At 38.3% G+C, this 12,171-nt stretch overlaps 1 long non-coding RNA gene across 1 annotated transcript in view; it reads left to right on the top strand.

The window, feature by feature from the left end:
* The window catches only part of LOC124721477, a 58,067-nt gene that overhangs the window by 1,060 nt on the left and 44,836 nt on the right, over positions 1-12,171 (top strand). The window lies entirely within an intron of this gene.

The raw sequence follows: 12,171 nt of genomic DNA, 5'->3' as shown, positions 1-12,171 counted from the left end.
CGTTAGTGCACCAATTATGTTTTACAGTGTACTGAAAAGACAGATTCATGCACACAGACATGTAGCAGCAAGTATAAACATCGTCAATACTCAAAGGTAATAAGAGAATGGCGATAATCTGGAGTGCTTCTAGTTGCTTTCAATCTTTGCAAGATTAGTGGCAAACAGTAATCGTCACACTGTAGTGTACCTTTCCTGTATAAATAAAATGTTGTCTATGCAAAAGCTGTCACATCTAGTCTCATAAGCTGCTGCTGTTCATGTCGATATGAGCAACTTATGCAATTCATTTGCATTTCGTTTCATTATTCACCTAAATACAACGCAATAATGTATTAACATCATTAAGTAAGTAAATTACAAAGATTAACCACAACACCGAAACACAAAAGCTAATTTCACATATATTAGACAGGTTAGCCATAATACATAGCACTAAAACGTAACTTTTTTTCTCAAACTGTAATTTCATGATCTGAATTTTCACCATTAGCAGGATGTTAGTTTCCTCACATATTGGGAACAGTTCAAAGGACGAAAAATATTAATGCTGTCAGGCAAAACAGCTACACATAATGTGTAGAGTAGCTTAATACTGTTTATGAATTCACAAATATATTTCGCTTCCTGGAAATTTCTAATGTCTGTCTCATAATGCTTATGCAGGACTGCACTGGAACCATGATTCATATTACATTGTACATGTTTATTTTACTTAGGTTTATTTCTGTCCAACAAAGCAGTTCAATTAATTTTCGAATTCATGTTGATTTCCCATTTGATCCATCTTCTTCATCCTAGTATATTTCCACCTTCTAAGAGTCCATATATTTGAATCTTGTGATCTTTTGTAAGTTTTTTTGATAAATGTACAAACTGGCAGAGTTGTCACTTGATAACTTGTTGAACAAACATATTTTTGTACTGCTGTACAACATGTCGGCCTAGTTAATGAAATGTATTGCTATAATATCATCATAGAAGACTTATCAAATTAGTGGCAGTGGAACTTGCGTGTGTGTGTGCGTGTGGGTGTGTGTGTGTGTGTCTAAAGTACCTATCAACAACAGCCACCAACTGCTCACAAATGTCTGTTTCATTTACAGTTATCAGCACACATGATTACATTGGTCACGAACTGTTGAAGGCATATTATTTACATACGGTGTGAGTACAAGTAACCACAGAAATGATCCTTATGGTACACCATGCTTTACTAGTTTAGAAATCAGAGTAAACATTAGCATGTTTACTACTGATATTATGCTTTTCCTACATGCACTGATCTCTGGCTTTCACACATTGTTTTAGAGCATCAGCAACTTTATTGATTATTCCTTAGCAACAAATTTTGTGGAATAGATGTATACGGCATATCATGTGAGATACCTTAGATATAGCCAAACATTAACTACTAATTTTCCTTTATCCTTCTAATTTCTCTGCCATACTGGCTTCAGATTTGTTGTTACTGTTTTTGTGGTTTCCACTCTTTTCTGTAGAATGTATTCTTCCATTTTTGTTACATTTGTTGTTGTTTTAGCTAAGATAGAAGAAATAATTGTAACAGAATAATTCCCAATATATATCCAGCTCCCATCTTTATTTATTTATAGATGTTATCCCACTCTCTTTAGGCAGTGAATAACAGGAATAGCCATTGCACTCAGCAACCGACAAGGATGATTTTTAATTACTCTAGCATATGTATCATATATTTCCTCTGTGTGTACTCTTTTTACAACATTTTTTTTCATATTTCTAAGTCATTTGTTGCCTAGAAGAATATGCAGTTGTTGCACTGGGGACAGAGTTTGAGAAGTACACTTTTAAACTGCCAGTAACATGATTAATGATTTTATTTACTTCCTCAAGATAATGATGATTTCAAACAGTTATGACTTCATTTTGACCTCTCAACAGTATTTCTTCGTTCTTTAAAATTCTGTTTCCACATTATTCTCAATTTGAGCCATTTCTGTTTGAATTTATATGGAACCACACTGTCTTATATATATATATATATATATATTAATCAAAGCAACAGTTTCATTTCATTAAAAACTATTTAGCTTCTCTCATAAGTCTGCTGCGCACTCTCCTCTATTCCCTGTAATACAATCTTTAATTATTCATTACTTTATTAGAGTACTTTCACATAATATTTTAAGTTCCTCCCTTATTTTCAAGGCACATTATATGACTGGTTTATTATTTCAACCCGTATGTATATTTTTTCATATGCATTGGCACAGCTTTTTTGTGTAGTAGCTCAAACTGAGCACGAATATTTTGAACAGTATTTTCTAGCCTGTTTAAAACTGGCCAGTTTTCTTCCCCTTAATTTTCTGAAACTTTTTCCTGTCGTAATGAACTATGTGAAGATTCTAGCATTTGAACAAATTGGTTATACAGATTTTTAATGATAATTAGATTTATGACTTGTATATTGTACGTTGATATCTCAGGTTTTTTTGACAAGATTCTTGATGCTAGCAACAAATATCATGAATGAGTAATGCACAGATATATGACCACAGATACATCCCATTCTTGAAGCAGTGGTAGTGGCCTGTACGATGTCTATCAACTGATTTTATCCACCTCTTAAGCCGAGATAGCTAATGCATGCTTATGCCCATGTTTGTCTTGGACATAGCCAGTTCATATCCTGGTGGTGGAACTTGGAATGTCTTGGATTAACTCTAAGGGGTAGTGAACCACCAGTTGGACCAAGTAAGCTGATGCAGTGGTTTGCACACTTGACCCACATTTGAGAGGATGATGCTTTATATGTGGGCCCGACCATCAAGATTTAGGTTTACCATGACTTCCCTTTATCACTAAGGCAAATGCCAGAATGCTTCATTTTAAATTACACTGCTGATTTCCTTCCCCATTCCTGAAAAAATCCTAACTTGCGCTCCATTTCTATGACCTCAATGTCGATGGGAAATTAGACTCTAAACTTCCTTCCTCACATCTGTCTGGCTGGGATGTTAAGCTCAGTGTCCATCTGGGTACTGTTCAAGAAGGCTAGGCTGTGTGTTGACACTGAGTTTCACCCTTTCTCTCCCTTCACTCATTATCACACAACACAGAACTAACACCTCATTGCATATAGATCCATTAGAAATACCCCACATTCAACAGATACACCATATTATTATTTATGAGGTGTTTATTTATGAACACAATAATGTTACGCAGATGCTCAGTAAATTACAACAGTAAAATCAATACAAAAGGTATCATGTAGCATATGGGAAGAGATATTAACATCTCCATGTGTAATATTCAAAGCTTATACTGACAAAATTACTGCTTAGAGTAAGATCAGAAGTATATGGGCTTCTGTACTTCCTGTATTGCATTCGTGGATTAAACGGAGTTCAGTTTTTATTAATATAAGGTATCCACCCTGAAGCATGGACCTTGCTGACATAGGGTGACTTGAGTGCATTAACGATACAAATAGCGATACTCAAGGGTCAGTCACAACAGAGAGGTATCTCTGATGCTGCAAGACCTGTGGTTCCTGGAGAGGTGCAGAAATCTTTTCAGTAGCTACAGGGGCAACAGTCAGGATGATTTCCTGATCTGGCCCTGTAACAGTGGAATATATGGCCTTGCTATGTGGGCACTATGAATAGCTGAAAGCAATAGGAAACTATAGCTGTCATTTTTCTTGAGAGTGTGCAGCTTTACTATATGGCTTAATGATGATGACATCCTCTTGAATAAAATATTTTGAAGTTAAAATAGTCCCATTCTGATCTCTAGGCAGAGACTACTCAAGAGGATGTCCTTGTCCCAGAAAACAAAACAGGTCTTCTATGTACAGGCAAGTGGAATATTAGAACCGTAATTAGGTAGACGGGTTAGAAAATTTAAAATGCGAAATGGATACGTTGAACTTAAGATATAATGGGAATTAGTCAAGTGTGGCACCAGGGCGAACAGTAATTCTAGTAGAGTGAATACAGAGTTACAAATGCAGAAGCAAATAGGGATAATACAGGAGTAGATCTAATAATGAATAAGAAAAACTGGTATTTGGGTAAGGTACTAAGAGCAGCATAGTGAAGTATTGTTATAGCCAAGATAAACATGAAACCAACACTGACCACAGCAGGAGACTACTAGTTGAGCAGATGATGAAGAGACTGAAACAAGATGTGATAAGATAAAAGAAATTATTGAGATAGCTAACAGAGACGAAAAATTAATTGTGATGGGAGACTTGGATTACATAGTAGGAAAGGGAAGAAAAGGGAAAATATTTGAACATGAATCAGGGAAAGGAATTAAAGGTGAAGCTGCCTCATAGAATTTTGGACAGAGCATAATTCAGTCGCTGATAATACTTGATTTAAGGATCATGAAAGATGTTTGTATATGTGGAAGAGACCTAGTTTCAGATATATTATACACTGCTGGAAAAAATGGCAACACTAAAATGTAATAAGTGTACGGTAAAGAAATTTCGGTAATATATTTGTCTAGGTAAGTAACTAACATTGCAAGACCACAGGTTGCAAGATAAGCCATTGCAAATATGAAGAGCTGGTACATTAATCACCAGTGTAGCCGCCAGAATGTTGAATGTAAGTAGGCAAACGTGCATGCATTGTGTTGTACAGGTGCTGGATGTTAGTGTGTGAGATGGTGTTCCAGGGCTGTTGCACTTGGTCACTCAACACAGGGACGGTTAATGCTGTTTGTGGATGATGCTGGAGGTGTCGTCTAATGGTGTCCCATATGCAATCGACTGGAGACGGATCTGGTGATCGAGCAGTCCAATGCAACATGTTGGCACTCTGCAGAGCATACTGGGTTACAACAGCAGTATGTGGGCGAGTGTTGTCCTGTTGGAAAAACCCCACAACAGATCGAATCACCAGACTGGCGTACAATTTTCCAGTCAGGGAGTGGGGGATAGCCATGAGAGTGCTGCTGCTGTCATATTAAATCGCACTCCAGATCGTAACTCCAGGTGTAGGTCCAGTGTGTTTAGCACCCAGAGAGTGCTCTCAACTGGCCTCCTTCTACCCAACACATGGTCATCACTGGCACCGAGGCAGAATCAGTTTTGATCAAAAAACACAACAGACCTGCACGCTGCCCTCCAATGAGCTCTCACTTGACACCACTGGATTCACAAATGGTTTGCGGTCAGTGGAATGGACGCTACAGAACGTCCGGATCGGGACTGTACTCAAAGTAACAAATTTCTAGCAGTTCATTCTGTCACTGTGGTGTCAATTGGTACTCAAACTGTTGCTGCAGATGCAGTAAGATGCGCCAGAGCCATGCGACGAAAGCGATGGTCTTCCCTTTTGGTAACTCCATGTGACCGTCTGGAGCCCAGTCTCCTTGCTACCGTACCGTCCCGTGACCACCGCTGCTAGCAGTCACGTATAGTGGATACATTCCTACCCAGTCCTTCTGCAATATCTAAGAAGGAACATCCTGCTCCTAGTAGCCCTATTACATGAACTCTTTCAAACTCAGTGAGGTGCTGACAATGGCATCTTTGACGCCTTAAAGGCATTCTTGACTAACTCCAACTCACCGCGTCCAGTCTCAAAATTAACTAATGCTCACGATTATGCAAGCCTGATCTGCCTTCTCGTAGTAACGCTAGTAGTACCACTCGTATGTGACTGGAGCAAAACTCGAATAGACACAATCTTTCAGATGTAGAAACACGTCTACCAACTTTCATTTATGTTGCACAACTCATATTTGATGTTCCTATACTTTTTCCATGAGTGTATATTGGTAAGACATATTTCGAGATCAGATTTTAAACTGCAAAACATTTCCAGGGGCAGACGTGGACTCTGACGGCCATCATTTATTGGTAACGAACTGCGGTTCAAAGAGAGAAAAACTCCATAAAGTTAGAAAATGAATAAATCGAAAGAACCAGACCTTTTTGAAAGTTTCAAAGGTAGCATTGTACAATCGCTGATTGAAACAGGTGAAAGGAATACAACGAAAGTTTAATGGGTAACTTTCAGTCTTGTTAGTAGATTTTTTTAAATAAGTAACTAATTCATGCATAGAATAATTATTCCTCAAGTAAACCCGGATTAACATATGGTGTTAATTTTGATATCTTGTGTATGGTACTTTTTATACATATTTGCAAACAAACATACTATTTATCAAAACAACTTTTTTACACTGTTCATTTGTATCACATCACTGGTCACTGCTCACTGCTCACGCTACACACAAACACACACTACACTACACTACATATGGTGTTGTACACACACACACACACACACACACACACTGTCTCCCTCCACCCCCTCCCCCCCCCTCTCCCTCTCTCTCTATCTCTCTCTCTCTCCCTCCCCTCTCTTCCTACTGTCTTTAGGATCCTGAAAATACTTTTGCCATTCTATTGAATTCTTCATATCTGTCTGAAAATGCTTGCTCAACATCTCACCACGATGAATTACAAGTTGAGCTCACAAATATGGAAAGAGGATAGAATTATCCATCACATGGGTATAGGATTATACAGTAAAATTCATTAAAGTATGACGGTTCACTGTAGAATGACAACTGTTTATTAGTAAATATAGTTAACTTTTTATCATTCTCTACTGTATGTTATCTGCACAGCATGTTGAGTTGCATGGGCAGTGTGTGGGCCAGCGTTATCCTCTTGGAACAACACATCGCTTCCCTTTTGCAAGAACGTAAAAATAACGGGTCTAACAACATTCTGCACGTACCGAGAGCTGTTTAGCGTCCCCTCCAGAAACACCATAGGTGAACGAAAGTTGTAGCTTATTGCACACCAGGCCATACGGTCTGGGCTGGGGCTAGTGTGCACTCTACGAGACAGCGGACACCAGGTCTACATTAAGTGTGCAGACGAACTTCACTTGCATGCAGGCAGAATCTGCTTCCATCGCTGAAGACCACGGCAAGCCATTTCATCTTCCAAGTGATCCTCCGACAGCTCCAGTCGAGCAGTGAACGTCGATGCTGGTGCTGCGATTTGCCACTGCTGGCCTTAAAATACAACGATCCTGGCGGGCGTCTGTGTTGCATGGATATCCAGCACCTCGTCTACAGGTGTGCGAATGTTCACGAGACCACTGATAAAAGCGTCACTGCAGAACTGACGCAACATGTCCAACGTGTGTGACTATCCTCCTAAAGGACCCCCCTGTGACCCGGAATGCCACAATTTGACACCTTTCATTCTCACTCACTTGGATGCAGCAAGCACGAGTGCATCTTCATGGCGTGGTTGCCTGCTTGCTTCACGCGTTTGCACCACACATAGCCTTCTGGCCTTGAGCATTCCCTATTAAAAGGTAGACACAGATGGCGCCCTGGTAGCTATGCTACTACGCTATCTTGGTGGACGACATTGAAAGCATAATCAGTACATCTGATATCCCCCAGGTGGCATACACCGTTACCGGATAAAAATCGACTTCGTCTTTCCAAATGTACTAATTTTTTTCTAGCAGTGTATTTAGATTTTAGTTATCTCTTTAAATTCCTTGAAAAATTTATTGTACAGTTTTATCACTTCATAGAAAATGCTGCTTTGTGTTTTTCGTTTGTTTACTCTTGGTAACTGTTATGTTGACTGTTGTTACATGATAGTGAAGGCAACTGTTTGTGAGATAGTCACTGATGTTCTTTTTGATGTGCATAACAGACAGGCAGATGTACCGCACAATTAGAATCACCAGCTGTTTTAAAAAAATGTCTTTACAGGGCTACTGTTGTTAGTGGTGATTATAAAGGCTCTTTCTACGTTTTGAAGACTGTGTCCATCTTTTGTGTATCGGGCCCCAAAAATGATTTTGTAGCTAACGATGGAATGCTTATAGGAAGAATATGTTACTTTAAGGCATTGTTTGTAACATAGTGATGATAGGGCTCTTAAGGATATAGCAAGCTAATGACATTTTCTTTGCTACTGTATTTGCGTGTTCGTTCCGCTTCAGGTATATACTCAATATTAATCCCTAAAAATTTGGAATTTGCTCCACAATTTATGACATTCTCATCCATGTTTAATTTTACAGGATTATTTTCCCTCTTTAAACAGAAATTCATGCTCTTTAGTTACGTTACGGTTCAGTGTAAGTTTATTGCAGGACGGCCAGTTATATACATCCTTTGGGATTACGTTTTGCTTTCTCTAGTAGAAGTTCTGGCTTTATATACGAACACAATGTTATTATCAGGAAAAATAATGTTCCCCGTGTCTAAAATTGTCTGTAAAGTCACTGATGCATTTAAACACAGTATTGGTCCTAAAATACTACCATGAAGGACGCTGTAACGGTTTAGGCACGGTATCGGGTAATTCACTAATTAATGCAGTTAGGTATCGAACCTTGCACCACATTTTACTGGGTACTGAAAGTTTCATTTTAAGTTTTCGCAATCTGTTTGCAGCGAATATGTTTGTAATTGAAATGTCAAACTTCGAAATACTGTTTAAAATACCTATAGTTATTCAAGGTCACAATATTCGTCGAATGTTCCGATGTTTAGTAAAGAGTACAAAGTTTGTTGACAAGTCATAATTACAACAACATTTGGAATACACAATAATCCAAAGCCAATATATTATGAAACAATCTAAATAAGGATATCACTCAGTCTAGTTTTACAACGACCGCTAAGTTTGTGAGAAACAAAAAAGCCATCTTAGGTCCTACAGGATATCAAAGAAACATAAATTAATGATATATGCAATCTGCAAATATGCTCATTTGAAAAAAGTAAATACCTTTCCAAAAGATATAGCCCACCAGGAAGCTTAGGAGATGGAGAATCCAGAATGCATTTCATTCCTTACCAAACTTGCTGAACTGAAGTTTTGTTGAAATCTGGAAAATTTAAACTGCTTCGTAATTTACATTTTAATTCACAACTTCAAAATGCATTTGATTCTTGCTAACACCAGAATTCTATTTAGATTTTTACACCGTTATTTTAGTAAACAAGACTGAAAAACTCATGTTTTTAAGATAACTAACTTTAAAATGCGTATTTGTCGAGCGTGTTTCAAAATAAGTTTCTTGCTCAAATTACCTGTACTGTTAAATGCAAACAGTATAAATCCCAATTTCATAAATAGCGCCCACTACAAAAATATGGAATTCGGTCCTGAAAATCATTATTGTCTCATCCCCCCCCCCCCCTCCCGGACAGTCAGAGAGAGAGAGAGAAAATCTCGGCATAATCACACTTACGGGCAGCATATAATTGTGAGTTTAAAAAATGCAGACGGCCTGGAATAAGAGGAAGTGTGACTTGTTATGTAATGCCTTCTTGTTTCTTTGTCATAATTTAAGATAAAAGTACAACAAAACATGACGTCGTTTATCGTTTCATGATTACGTAGCAGATAAATGTGCTATTGTGTAGGTTTTACTCGCTATGCAAGTGAAGTTATCTTTGTGAAAATTTTCTAAATTTCTAGGGCTGCCATCAGGCTCACACATTCGGATATTTTTGGTAAATAATTGATCTCTCTGGATTCGTTTCCTAGTTCGTAAGAAGTAGTACTACCACGAGTTACTACCATAAACAGCTTTATTTAAAGCTACACGTTTCGATTTTCCATCAGTATCAGGCTTTTTCTTGGCAGTACATTTGTTGTTCCGTGCGCTTTGACATTTCGTCAAAGTCCTCGTGTTGGCAAATAGTACCTTGTGTCCTGTTTGGCGTTTCTATCAGGAACCAGCGTGTTTCAGTCATGATGCAGCACCTCACTTCTTGTTGAAAGGCACAGTGAGTAATCCACAAGTTACCAATATTATAAATGCGAAAGCAGTTGCGCAGGCAACAAGCGCTACGTCAAATTGTAGAGTACGAAACAGAAGATTTCAAAAAGATCTACACAAAAGTCTCTGAGAGCACATGCTTATGGTTTTCGGTTCACCCACAATAATTTTTGACTGCAACTGGCGCAGCGAATCCGAAAGACATAAAAATGGTGACTGTGGATGAAAACTCAAAGACAATTATATGTTCTCGCGGAATTTTTTGTAGAGATATTTAAGATCTATGTTGAAGTATGACCTCAAATTATGTACAACATATTGATTAGGCAGCGTGTTGCTGCCGGCAAACGTTTTACTTTATATAGCAGATTACTTTTTAACGGCTGAACAAAATTTCATCAAACCTATATCATCACAGTTCTGGCTAGCCTTCAAATAAATAAAAAATCTGCATTAAAATCGATGCATTCGTGTCGGAAGTGTGATGCCATAGACATACAAAGACTTAATAACACCTGACTTCGTACGATATGGAAGCGGAGGGGACGGGGCACATCGCCAGCTGTGCTGGTCCGATACTTACTCATCACAACAGTACCGGTACGTCAATACTACTGATACGCGAACGAAGCCGGGGGTAAAAGTTAACTGAATATATAAATATATAGACACTACTACTGACTGATGGAGAGCTTTCGGAAATTCTTACAGGTAGCACTCTCTTTACGTAGCAGTGCACAGCTATGCTTTGAACAGACCTCATTTTCAGACACAGTCTGTAAAGGGTTATTACCGTCTGTCACAGTTCATATCTTTTCTCGATCAAGTGTTAAATCAAATGTCATTAAAACTCCCCACAACTCAGATGCAAAGTATCGGACATCTACAAAAACTGCTGTATCAAAACTTTAGTGATAGAGAAGTGTTTGCTGAACCCTACGAAGACGATATCCCTTGTTTTGCAGCTTTAAAGGAAGAGCTACAAATTTGGCAACAAATGGATGAAAATAAGGAAAAGTCTCCCGTAGGGATATATTTAAAAAAAAAGACAATGGTGGTGCCAAATATTAGAGTCTTGTGTCAATTTTACACACTTCCTGTAACAACCAGCGCTATGGAGATATGTTTCTTAACTTTGCGCCGTCTGAAGTCACATGTAATCATCAGGATGACATGAGATCGTTTAAATGGATTGACACTGAAGCATATCCATCAAAGGTATTGCATCAACAATGAAAGCAGAGGAAGTGTTGGATGTTACTGCAGGAAACACAAGAGGAAACCTTCATTGCATGACATTACTGTGATAAAATTATGCCTCAAATAAAATTAATTTTTTAATATGTGTATCATACATGATAATGACTGTAATAAAATTAATTTCTAATATACACTGTAGACCATTTTAATCCAAACTGGGGTAGCTGCGGGGGGTAGTCTTGCGGTCTCAGGCGCCTTGCCACGGTTCGCGCGGCTCCTCCGTCGAAGGTTCGAGTCCTGCCTCGGGCATGGGTGTGTGTGTTGTCCTTAGCGTAAGTTAGTTTGAGTTAGGTTAAGTAGTGTATAAGCCTAGGGATCGATGACCTCAGCAGTTTGGTCCCATAGGGACTTACCACAAATTTCCGTAATGGGGAACAAATCGGGATGGAGATGAAACACAGGAATATGTTTTCGATAAAAGTTGTAAGTGGCAAAGATGGTCACACCTTGCTACCGGTGGCCATGACCTTGAACATGACTTACAAGGTGATTTGAAGGTTAAAGTTATTTTTTAAAAATGGAGACCCTAATATTTCATTCAATATTTGAAATTAGCGGCAAATTTTGCGTATGAAATGGTGCATTATTCAAGATCATGGCAACGTTCAGTTGAGGTCAAACAATCAAATATATTTTCAGTGCCAGTAGGGATTAACTTGAAATATAGGAGGGATACAGCAAAATATAATGTTAGATGCAGATTGGAAGGGGTATAAGTGGTCACATATGCTTACCCATGATTTTAAAGATAATTATCGAAGGTTGAGATTTGTTTCGTGAAAACTTCTATTTGTGGCGTCGGATTTGGAAGGAGCAAGCAGTGATTTGAACTTTAAGTTTAAATTAACGTGTTTATTGGCAAAAATAATACATCACAGCGTATAAATGTTATTGTGGAATTTGCAAAACAGAACAAACATAAATAAAAGGTAGCTCACTGATTTACAAGTCGTTGAATTAGCTGCCTCGCCTCTCATTCCTCGGGATGCTCCTTCCAATTTGTACCCAGCATTGTATTGTGCTGTATTCCTCCTTTATTCTAAGTTAATCACTGCTAGAACTAAAAATATATTTGCTTTTTTGACCGCCATTGAGCTAGACATGATCTTGAATAATGTATCATTTT

This window comes from Schistocerca piceifrons, chromosome X (assembly GCF_021461385.2).
Source record: "Schistocerca piceifrons isolate TAMUIC-IGC-003096 chromosome X, iqSchPice1.1, whole genome shotgun sequence".
Lineage (NCBI taxonomy): Eukaryota > Metazoa > Arthropoda > Insecta > Orthoptera > Acrididae > Schistocerca > Schistocerca piceifrons.
The sequence above is the reverse complement of the archived record's forward strand: the minus strand, read 5'-3'. Positions and strand labels throughout refer to the sequence as shown.